The sequence below is a fragment of the Aptenodytes patagonicus genome, chromosome 2, assembly GCF_965638725.1.
Source record: "Aptenodytes patagonicus chromosome 2, bAptPat1.pri.cur, whole genome shotgun sequence".
Lineage (NCBI taxonomy): Eukaryota > Metazoa > Chordata > Aves > Sphenisciformes > Spheniscidae > Aptenodytes > Aptenodytes patagonicus.
This window is the reverse complement of record NC_134950.1, coordinates 22,907,825-22,920,578: the sequence shown is the minus strand read 5'-3', so window position 1 is coordinate 22,920,578 and position 12,754 is coordinate 22,907,825.

The following is a 12,754-nucleotide window of genomic DNA, read 5'->3' as shown; positions in this document are numbered from 1 at the left end:
GGACAATAGAATGACACGACCAGCCAAGGTGAGGGAAGCAGTCAATATGCTGAAAGACAGGTTTGCTGCTCAGAGGGATGTGGTTATGCTGGAGAAATGGGCTGACAGGCACTGCATGAACTTCAGCAAAGAGAACTGTGAAGTCCAGCACTTGGAGAGGAATAACCCTTATGCACCAGCAGAGGCTGGGGACTGACTAGCCAGGAAGCAGCTCTGCAGAAAAGGACCTGTGGAAAACAAGTTGCACTTGTGGCAAAGACCAACCATCTCCTGGGGTGTTGTTAGTAAGAGGGTAGCCATCCTTCGCCAATATTTGGCACTTGTGAGGTCATGTCTAGGCTCTGTAGTACAAGAAATGGAGTACCACAATGGAGGAATTCCAGTAGAGGCTACCCAAGCTTGTCAGGGGGCTGGAGCATGTGACACCATGACATACTGGGAGAATTGTGTCTCTTCATACTGGGGAAGAGATGGAGAGAAAGCAAAGGACAGATGTTACTGAAATTTACAACTGCCTGAGCAGAGGATACAGAGAAGATGGAGCCTTCTGATGTGCCTGAGCACTTGTCAGAGGTACATGGTAATAAGATGAGAGGCAGGGGACACAAACGAACTTGTTGGAAGAAAACAAACATCACTCTATCTTGAAGGGCAAGAAGAGGATCTGGGGAACTACTGTCTGGTCAGCCTCACCTTGATCCCCTGGAGGATTGCTTAATACAGCAAACTGTATTAAGGACAGGAGGTGATTAAGGGTAGTCGGTGGGGATTTGTGCCTTACCAACCTGATAGCCTACAATGAGAGGACTAGCTCAGTGGATGAGAGGAGAGCAGTGGATGTTATTTATCTTGACTTCAGCAAGGCCCTTGACACTGTGTCCTATAGTATCCTCATTGACAAACTGGTGTAAGTGGACAGTGAGGTGGACTGAAAACCAGGTGAACTGATGGGCTCAAAGGCTTGTAACCAGTGGCATGAAGTCCACCCAGAAGCCAGTTACTAGTGGTGTATCCCAGGGGTCAATACTGGGGCCAATATTGTTTAGCATTTTTATTTATGACCTGGATGATGGGACAGAGTGTACCCTCACCAAGTTTGCTGGTGATACAAAACTGGGAGGAGTGGCTCATACACGAGATGGTCCCCATTCAGAGGGCCCTCGATACACTGGAGAAATGGGCAGGCAGGAACCTCATGAAGTTCACAGAGGGAAATGCGAAGTCCTGCATCTGGGGAAGAATAACCCCATGTGTCAGTACAGACTGGTGGCCAACTGGTTGGGAAGCAGTTTTGCAGCAAAAGGACCCGGGGCTCCTTTTGGAAAAGAAGTTGAGCATGAGTCTGCAATGTGCCCTTGCAGTGGAGAAGGCCAACAGCACGCCTTAGGAAGAGCGTTGCCAATGGGTCAAGGAGGGTGATTAGTTCCCTTAATTCAGCACTGATGAGACCGCATCACAGAATGACAGTAATTGAGGTTGTCAGGAACCACTGAAGATCATCTAGTCCACCCCGCCCCTGCTCAAGCAAGGTCACCTGGAACAGATTGCTCAGGACTGTGTCCAGTAAGGTGTTGAAAATCTCCAAGACTGGAGACTCCACAACCTCTCTGGGCAACCTTCTCCGGTGTTCAAACGCCTGTGCAGTAAAACTGCTTTCTTATGTTTGGACAGAATCTGCCGTGTCTCAGTTTGTGCCCATTGGGCACCACTGAGAAGAGTCAGGCTCCCTCTTCTTTACACCCTCCCATCAGTTATTCATAAACAATAAGATGCTCCTGAGACTTCTTATTTTCTTGGGCAGAGGGTGGTGAGTGCTCCTGCAGTATTCAAGCACTTGCTTCTGGGGCTACTTTTGTTTTGAGGAATATAGCTGTTAAACATGGCAATGCACAGTGACCAGCAGATGTGAGATCTTTGATTTGGTTTTTTTTGTGGTTTTTTTTTTTTAAATATAATAGCATTTTTAAATGCTCAGCTTTTAAATCTCTGTATTAGTTTAATTTTCATAAAGATATTAATGATTTTGAAAGCTTTCTGGAAGATAAATGCATCTATGTTCTGCTGAACTATTAGATATAGAAAAGTATTGTGTGCAGTGACTGATTCCTGAGCAGAAGTGTTTAGAAGGTAACTTCTTCCCAGATAACTTTGTATGTGAACTTGGGGGTTTTGGCAGAATTCCCACTGCAGAAGGGATGTTTGAATTCTGCTCCATCGCTTATGTCAACAAATGCAGTGTTTGTCTTCTGCCCAACTGGGACTGGATTCTTGGAGTGAAAGACTCTAACATTTGCCAGCAGCTTAGTATTTGTCTCCAGGCAGAGAGTTTATCTTTTACTGACCTAAATATCTTTAAGAGCACAATATGTGAGATAAGTCATAAGCAGATGGCATCACCCTTCACTTTGTGGGGTGGGATCCCCACCTGGGACCTTTTAATATTGTTTCGGTATAAACAAATGAACTCCGTCACTTTCTGTACTGTGCCATTAACTGCAAGAATCATGGATAGAGTAAATCATGAATACTTCGTCTTGCAAAGGTCTGGGGTTTGTGTATCACCAAGAAGCTCATATTTTGTAGGGTCAGGGGAAATGCAAGTGTAATATTTGAATTCCTGCAACTTCATTGAATTGATTGTGATTTTCCTGAGGTTCATTTGAGTGCGTAAGCAGATCATTGCAATGTTTTATTTCCCTGAGACTTCAGGGCTAGATGGTGGTGCTGGTGGGACCTGAGAAGCTGCGGCTGTGTGGACACTTTTGGAGAGCCCTGCGTTGGACAGAGCCAACGGAAAAACTACAGGGGAAGCTAAGTTAAGCAAAAGTAGATGCTGGAGAGCCAGCTTTGAATAGACAGCTGCACTTTTACGTTAAAGAGTTACAAAAAGAAGCGTGAGTGTGCACGACGTTGTAGGGCTGTTCGCTATTTATTGGCCCCAGTATCGCTCTTCTAAAAAACGTGGTGGTTTTAGCTTTTGTCCTATGTAGGCTCATTAAGAACCTCTCCTGTCTTACAGTATGTCTCTGTGTGTGCTCTCTAATGAATTGTTTTGATTGAATAGTCTTCAGAAATGAAATCTTTATTTTTCGTCCCTAGAGAGCGATCTTGAGCTACTTTCACAAAGCTGCCAGGGTAAAACTCTCACGAAGCCTTTGCTGAATGATTTGGGTTTGAACTAAAGTGTTTGATCTTCTAATGATTTCATCTCGTGGTCTCATAATAGCAAGGAAATTTTTAATATTATCCATAATTATTATGCTTTGTTTCCCCATACTGCCTAGAGATTCACGTGGTGCCGTGCACGTATTCAGCTTCTCACTGAAGAGCCTGAAGAGAAGAGATTGACGTGTCCTGACAGTGGAACAGAATTCTGGTGGACTCAGAATTGCTACTTAAAATTGTATATGTCTAATTTCAGGTACATTATGGGATTTCAATATTTTAAAAGTGGATTCTTTGACTACACTGTTTACTATTTCTGTTGATTTTACCAAATATTAAATGGATTATTAGGGATCACGTGCTTTTTCCATCAGAGCAAAAGTCTTCAACTTTCAACCTTCTGTACCATCTCCTTTTGCAATATACAACCCTGCTTCACACCCACGGCAACACAGGGAAAAGACAGAGTGATCCTGCAGCTGAAGGCTGTAAAACATTGTCACAGGCCTTTTAATCTTTTTCTCTTTTTTAAATAGATTTCTGAATTTTTTGATGTGTGAAAACATTCCTGCAGTTCCTGAGCTATCAAGTTTTCCTTCCACAACAAACTTAAAATCTAAGTTAAATATTGAAAATGTAGGGGTTTGATAACTTCTAACAGAGCCTGGTAGAGGCTTGCCTTTTCTTTCCAGACTTTTCAGGAGAAATTCATGGTCTGCAGGGACAGAGGCACTGTGAACATCATTACACGGTTACTTTATTCTTGCATACATCTGTTTTGCCGTTCTCTACCTTGTGTCGGTAATAGTGTCAGTCCAAGGTGGATCTGCCAACTGGTCCAGCTGAAACCCACCTGTTTTCCCATGTGCCAGTTACCTGCTTCAGCTAACAGAAAACAGAAAAACTGTTTTCAACTTAACTTCACCTGTAAACATGATGGAGAAAGCAACTGTAAAAACAAACATCGATCTGGGATACATGGAACAATCTCACTCGGTAAGGACCCGCTTTCCACACCGGAGCAGCCAAGGGCAATGGCTTAGCCCTACTTGCTCCCCATTCTTGTTCTGCTCTGTCATATCACCTTGTGGCATCACCCTGTCGTAGGTCATGGCATGCTCCTTACTGAATCTCTTAGTTCTTTGTCCTTCTGCTACTCTGACTTTCCCTTTTTGCCCTTGCTCTCACTCTTTTACGCTCTTTCACTGCTCCCTTCCCTTTTTCTGGATTTCCTCTTGGATTTATAAACTGCCACTCTACCAGAGACTGCAGTTTTGAATGTTTTCATGTTGCTAAGCGATATTCTTCCTCTCTTCTCAGCAGCCTGGTTTTCTTAGAAGTATTCAGTATCTGCAATCCCTGCTTGGTTGCCCTAAATTCAGATGCATCCTTGTCTTTATCTCCCGTAGCTAAACGACAACCTAACTTGCTAAATTCACCCATGTGAAAGTTTGTAGACATTAGTAAAACTATTTCTTGGACAATACTGTTTCGGAATTGGTTATATTTCACAATGTACTTGTTGACTATGTTGTTACAAGAGGCTTGTAATCTGCTTGTAAGGGCTTATCCAACCTGGACTAGGCACTGGAGCATGTGGCTTGAGGCCCATCATGCTGCAGCCATCATCAATGCTCCAAAGCATCGTAAGAAAAAGGGTACGCTGAACAATTATTTGATCAATCTACTCATTATGCTCCATTGATTAAGAGTCTGCAAAAATTAAATTATATATGGATTTTTCAGTTACCAATAGTACAGCAAATGTTTGAAGAGGCAAGATGAAAAGACAAAGTTTTCACCAGCTACTGAAGCCAAACCTTCCCCAAAATACCAGTTGCCCCTTGCGAAACTGGATCAGAATTACCTATATCAGTGTTTTCAGAGCTCAGTTCAAGGTAAGTTTCAGTAAATAGGTGCTAGAAAAGAACATGAAAACAAGCATCATGAGCTTAGATGAATGCAATAGGGAACTTCCACACAGCAAAGGCACCCAAAGAGAGGTTCATCACAAAGTGACAGGTCCATACTGCTGCTGGGACTGTTGTGGGAGAGATGTTAGTACCAATATGGCACCACAGGCTTTATCAGCCTATCATTTATATACTGGGCATTGAGACTGCTTAGAAGTGCTCAGCACATTTAGAGACACTGTAAGGCCTAAATTTAAATTTACTTTTTCAGACCATGATGAGTAATCTTTGCACAGAGAGAAATGTCTGTGATGCGGAGCCCCACCCCGTAGGAACTCCCTACTGTCATTTGCTCTGAACTAACAAATATTTTTGGCTTCTTTCTACCCCCTAGCAGATAATTTCCCATTAAAAATGAATGAATGTTGAACCAGTGGGATGCAGTTACTCTGCCACTGCTCTTACCTGCACACAAACTGTGCTGTGTTGGCTACACCGGTGTGAAGTGGTGGGGTCTGCCTTAATATACCATTGTAATACTTGCTGAGTTTATTTCCACATGCGAAAAGAATTAATTCTGATACCATTGCTATACTGCTGTATCATGACTGTGCTGGTATTCACGCCAATGAAACTATTATTTCAGCAGAATGTTGTAAAGCTGATCCATGTATCTGTACTTACAGAGAAACTGTAAAAAATCAGATTTTAATTCCTGGTGGCAACAAAATCTGAAATTAATAGTGATGAACAATTTTATGCTAAATAGTAAATCAGTCACATTTTTAACTGGGTTACATAACTCTGAAGAATATAACTTAACACAATTTTACTTCAGCAGAATGAAATAGAAATAGAAAGTTTCTTCCCAAATACCAAACTGGTATAATATGAATTCTTCACTTAAGCTGACCAAAATGGTTAGTTTCTAAAAATGTGTGATACACTTGTAGTGGCAAACTTTTCATAAGAATTTAGAAAAGTGCTTGTAAGTGCATATCTATGAGCATCTTTTTTACCAGGTGAAGGTGCTTTTGATCTAATTTTCACTTTGGCCTCGACCTGGACTTCTCAGCTTCTGGGAATGCTGTGGCTTAGAAAAGCTTCTTTCCTCAGCTTTGGCAGAGAGAGCTCTGACTGACTCTTTTTGCAAAGTGGATACATCAACAATTCCTCCTCTGAAGATACGAGGTGGTCCAAAGGCAATATAAATGATGCCCTATTTTTTCAGATGAATGAAAGAAGACCCAAACCTTTCAGAATCGTGTCTCTGAGATGACAGCGCTAAAGCCATCTTGAAACACCTGCACAGCTAGCCTACTTGGGCATATTTTTTATAGATGCTGAGTAGACAGTTACTGCCATCGTGTCCAACGGTATGACTGCTGTAATAGTCACTATTAATACAAATGAAAATTTCAAACCCATTACTCTGAGTATTTTCAAGTGGGACCAAACTCTGTGGAAAATTGATGACAATCAGCCCAGCTGACACCAGTATGGATTATGGTACATGCGTCTTGGCATTTTTCCAATAATTAATGTGGTTAGTACCGTAAAGTAGCAGTTTCAAATAATTTTGTAATTTTTTCTAATGGCAAAATGTATTAAGATAATTATTTAGGTAAAAATAACTTCACATTCTTAAAAAAAAAAGCTTTAAATTCTTAAAAAACAGCTTTAGATTCATTAAATACTTCAGCTGACCTTATGAAAAGGTATTACTTAAGACAGGTAGAAAAGGATTTTCTTATGTTTAGGTGAAAAAAGCTGTTGTAATAATAAAAATACTTTTCTCATAAATACACAAGCACTTCAAACCTTAGAGCTTCAAAACTGGAAAAGCTAAAATGAATGGGTTAAATACCGTCCCCATTTCGGTTAATGACGGTCTTGCCACTGGTTTCCGTCAGGCTAGGATTACACTCAAAATGCTGAATCAAACCTATAATTTTCCTGTTGCTCTGCTTTGCTGGAAGACAATTCAGGTTCCTCATTCAGGCCTTTGTATCTCTCATTGGCTCTCATGCAACCGACCCCAAGAAATTTAATAGTCAAACCTGAACAATAATATAATATCCATTTATGTTTAAAATAACTATGTGGGAACGTTGTTCCTCTTGAACTATTTCCTAATTAAAAAAAAAAAAAACCACAACAAGAAAACCCCCACAACTGTGAAATTTGGGTTTTAAAAGAAGATAATTGTGAATTTCACAACAACCTTTAGAAGCGGGTCAGCTACTTTACTGTACTAACTATATTAATTTTTTTTCAGGTAATTACTAACACCTTTCCCTATCTTAAGTAAGTCTTTGCAAATGATAGTATCTCAAAGCAATAAATTTTGAAGTATCCAACCTTTTTGCATAACATGGCAAAGGAATCGGGATGCGTGAGCATCTCCTGCGAAAGAATGGAAGGAGCAGAGTTAGCAGATGGAAGGCAGCTTAACCAAGCAAGACAAGGTGTGAGGTTCAGCTCTAGACAACAAAAATCATGTTGTCTGCATGTAAGCTGGATGTCTAAGCTCTCACTGTAGACAACCTGAGATGTAGTTTGTTACAGCTGCGTAAACAGAGGTGTCCAGTGCCGTTTCACACACCGTAAGGCAGCTGAGATACACTGGTAGAATCATAGAATTGTTTAGGTTGGAAAAGACCTTTAAGATCATCGAGTCTAACTGTAGGACTGGCAAGTAAGACATGGGGCCAATGGGAGGCCCATATCCTTCTGGATCCTACCTGGATCATCAGGTGCTTTGCTTATCTACCTGACTTGACCCCCCTCTGGCTGGGCAGCTGAACTGCTCTCCAAGCTATTCTTTAGATCCTCACAGACTGTAATGAGCCATAGATAGGGTTAGATTTCTTCATCTCTAACTGAATCCCCAGGGCTTCATTTCCATACTACGATGTCTCCAACCTCCCATCTCAAGCTGCAGTTCTTACACGAAGCTCTCTGCAAATCAGTTTTGCACTGTTATGCCGGGCTGCTTCAAGCTTTCTTTTTTTGCTGTTGCTTTTTAACTGTTCTTGAAGCTATTTAAATTTGTGTGTTTTCTCCCTATACTTGTGATGAATCACACACAGAGCATGAAACAAAGGTGCTACCATCCTGTTGCGTGTGAACCCAGCTGAATGTTGAACACACTGGTACTGTATCAGTGATACAGCTGTGGTCAGCGACAGCAGATTTGGGCTCGTGACTTTGTCTTGACCATTAGGGATGCAAAGAGCAAACAACAACCGATACCCCCCTGGCTGTCGGTCTACCGTCCTCTGAGGCCAGCTGACTCAGGCTGCTCTGCTTGCACAGATGTAGTACAATAAACCCGCGGCACACAGTAAGGGCTCCCAGGTGCAGAGCGAAACTGTGAATAAATAATCTGTGCGCTGAAGTGATGTTGTGGATAGACTTAATGGCCAAGCGAGGCAATGCCTGCAGCAGTGGTTTGCTCTGTAGCACAGCTCCTTCTGAAAACAGCAGCTGAGTAAATCCAAAATTCAGGGAATGTTCTCGGTGTGAATGAGCGGGCTTTGCCTGTGTTAGGTGACATCTGGAGAAGGCTGATTTTTCATTAAAATAACTTTAGTCTCTGTCTCCTCCCTGAACTCAGACTAACCTCACAATTATGGCTGAGAGACATTTTCTGTAAGTATACAGGGATGATAGCTCTTGTTCTCTGGCCTCTCTTGTTTACCCCCATCTTTCTCTTTCCTCAAGGCAGACAAAGAAACATACTGATTTTATCTGAAGTTAGGCTTCTCCCATTCTCTGATTTGCAATGGCATTAGTGATAACAGGGTTGTAGCCAGGCTGCAGTTACAGAAGGCTGTATGGCTGACCAACGCGAAGTGCTCATACCATTGTGTTTAAAAATAGGCCTCGAAGCCTTTACAATTGTGACGAACACTGTGGTCATGCATGAATTCCTCCTCCCTTTCCTGGATCATTTCTCACAGGCAAATGCTATTTGCACACAATGATATCAGCATGCAATCTTGCACAAGCCTTTGACTCTTCTCTTCCTGAAAGACGGGAAAAGAAAAATGTTCCTTTAGCAGGAACTTTACTAACCTCCTCTCACAGCCGTATTGATTTATTTTGAGCAGGACTCCTCATGTTTTTGCATGAAGATCTTCACTGCCAGAAATCACCAAAGCTTAATTTTCCCTCTCCCTCGCCTCGAGGTCTGGGTCTGATCAGACTCTACAAATCTCTTACGTTTCTCCTCACGCACTAGGCTAGCATCAAAAAAGATCAGAAAGAAGATCATAATTATTTTATCTTAATCTACAGTCCTTGATGCCCTCTCGAGGGAAGAGCTCTAGTGTGGTGAGTTCATCTCATGAACCAAGACAGACAACTAGCAGGAGACACAAAGTGGAAGACAGCTAACGAAACGCTTGTGTCATGGTAGGACAACTTCTTCCCAGGCAGCTCTCTGATGGTTGTGTACATAGGTAGTACAAACTGCTTCCCTTTTAAAACCAACTAGCAACAGAAGATAGGGATAATTCTTAGGAGAAAGTGATTTTCAAAGCTGTCAAGCATTTATATAACATTTATGTTGTATTCAATCATGACTATAAATTTCTTTTGATGAAGACTGGAGAGTGAATGTATTTAAGCCCAACAGGACAGTAATATGTAGCAAAACTCACAGAATTTCAACAAGTAACTTCTGCAGCTGGCTTGAAATGGCTCACTGAGCTAGTACTTATTTGATTGTAAAACACGTAGTCTTAAACAGCTAAATAGATTAACACTTCAGTAAGCCATAGTTATACTCAAATGATTGCAGTGCCATCCTCTCTGTTTAAAAATGAAAATAAAAGTTTGTCTCATTTTTGGCTCTTCTGTGTTAGCATGAGTTTTCAGCCATTTGAGATCAGCTGTGTCCTAGTGAACCGACTTCTTCCCATGTTGATATCAGATGCGATTTGCTGGGTTAAAATGCCAAAAAGTAGATAGGAAGGAAACCTAAAAGGAAAGCCATAGTGTTTAAAAATAACAGATTTTTATTCAGTGTATAGCTCCTCTGCTTTGTGCTTTTGAAGAGGAACAGCAGTATCACAGTACTCTAAGCAGCACTTATTAAAAATGTCTTACAGTGAAATCTGGTAACTGTTTAAGTTGAAATTTTGGCACTGTCTGTAAAACAAAAACAAACAAAAAACCCCCACAACCCAGAAACTTCAGCTCATCTTTCAACCACACCGCAGCAAGAAAGTTGAAAATCATTGTTTTCAAACTCAGGAGAATTCAACACTCTAATAAATGAAGTTAGTTATATTGAAATGGGTTTTCATAACCTAACCAATACCTAATGATTAAGCTCTTGAAATAAGGACAATAAAATTGAAGAATTAATAATAATAATAATAATGTTATTATTATTATTTGCATCCAGATCTTTGTTCAAAATGTCTGTGATGACTAGTCGAGAAGAAAATGGTCTGTTGAAAGGAATTCGGCTGGGATGCAACCTTCCGGCTGATGAGAAGCTCCTGTGTTGTCTTATTTTTTTGGTTAGTTGTAATTTCAAACAGCTGTTTAAGGAGGAAATAAAGTAAGGCATGGAGTCAGAGTAGGAACACCTGTCTTTCACCTGCAAACAATTCCTAGGGAAAGGTAAATCCTCGAGATTTTTAAAAAGATGTATTGTTTTATGTGGAACTGAAGGCCTGAAAAGTTACTGAAGAAGATAAAGAAAAACTTTCTGCCAGTTAAAAACTGGCATGAACTTAGGTACGTGCAAGGGAAAGTGATGCATAGAGATTGTCTAATAAAGAATTGTGGAAAATATTGGAAGAGCCAGATATTTATCAACTATCACATTTCGGTACACATGGCCCAGATTATAGGCCAGGTGAGTGAAGCTTCTTCCGGAGGGTTTTTCTTTAGGTTTGGGCCTTCAGACTGAGCCAGACCTGAGAGCTCCATCAGCGATGGGGAAAACCGATGAAAGCAAATTTGAACACAGCCAGGGAGCCCTGGGGTCCCTGGAGCAGGACAGATGGCGCCGGCTCAGCAGCCGCTGGGGAGGGCCATGCTCCCTCGGCTCAGTGTGCCCATGCCTCCTGGAGAGCAGCCAGGCTCCTTCGCAGGAGAGATCTTCCTCTCGATAGACCTTTTTGCTTTTATACACTATGTCCTAGTTTGTGTACCAGCACGGCATCTCATACAATGTGTGGATATTTACTTTGGCAGCAACCCAAAGGCTGGAATATTCCCTTTTCGTGGGTTTGAGGAATGAGGCACGGAGCTAAACCTCCAAATTTCCATACATGTTCGGATTTGTAAATCTATTTAATTTAAGCCCAAATATTCAAATACACTTAAAAGTCATCTACTCACATTTAGAGACAAAGTATGGCAGAGTAGAGAACCACGCAATTCATAATTTAATAGAATTCCTCAAATAAATGAGAATGCAATTTAATATCATTAACAGGTCAAAATCAGTTAGTGTGCTTCCACAATACTGAGATAGCGTGTAACCACTGGAGAATAACTAGCTACTCTAAAAGTGATTATCTTCATTTTCCTCTCCCAAATCGACTGACTTCCCACTGCAGTTTGTTTGACTAAGGTGCTAAAAGCAGTAGCAAATTTAAACTGAGGCAAATGAGTCTGTCTTAAGTTAAGCAGCCCTTGGGTTGTCATCGTTTACACACCGGCACATCACGGGCAAGCAGAGATCAGCGCTACCTTACGTTAATTCACATATGAGTCAACTCTTTAAGGTACAAATGAATGGACCTGCTCTTAGTAGAGGCAAAAAATCTTATCTGAAGAAGAAAACCTCCATCATAGGAAAAGGGCTCAGTCATTCAATGGAGAGGGAAGATGCAGCCCTTGCAACATGGCATTTCTGCTCAGTCCGTAAGCGAGAGACTATTGCTTCTGGCAAACTGAGCTGAACCAGCCAGCCGCAGCCGCCAGCCCCGCTCCGCTTCCGAGAGGAAAATGCGTAGCCGTGTTGTCGTCATTCAGAGAAGGAGTGGAAGGAAGAAATAAATAATCTGCTGAGACAGGAATGGATAACGGAGATATATTTTGAAACTGATGTAAATCCTGTTCGGTGACGTGCTGGTGAGTCATTAGGGTGGGTGGAAGCAATTTTGCATAATAACGGTATCATCTGCTTTCTCCTCTTCCACTGACACACAACAGCAAACACAGGCGCTGTGCAGCAGCCGGTGAGTCAGATGCTGTGTACCAACCTAAAAGGGCTGAAACCTCAAAATGTTTACAGTTGCATTTCACATCTCAGTGTAAGAAGGCGTTGGGAGTGGGCACTGGTGGTGTACTGCTATTTCGGTTTCCCCTGGGACTGACCACACCATACCGAGGAGTCAAAACTTTGGAGGAGTCTTAGGAAGAAGCTGCTCTAGGCTCCACAGTGTTTAGACAGAATAAAAGAGGACATGAACAGGAGGACAGGCTCTTCCATAATTAACATTTATAAAAAATGAGGTTGAATTCGGAATAATTGTACCTAGGTAAGTTTTCAATTTCATTTTAGAAAGAACTCAGCAGAGGCACTGGGGCTCAAAGGAAGACTCATACATTAGGAAAGGGTTGTGCTGAAGCTTAGAAATACTCAGAAGTGCTTATTGAATGGAGATGATCTTTATTTCTCATTTTAAAACATTTTAATTATTAAA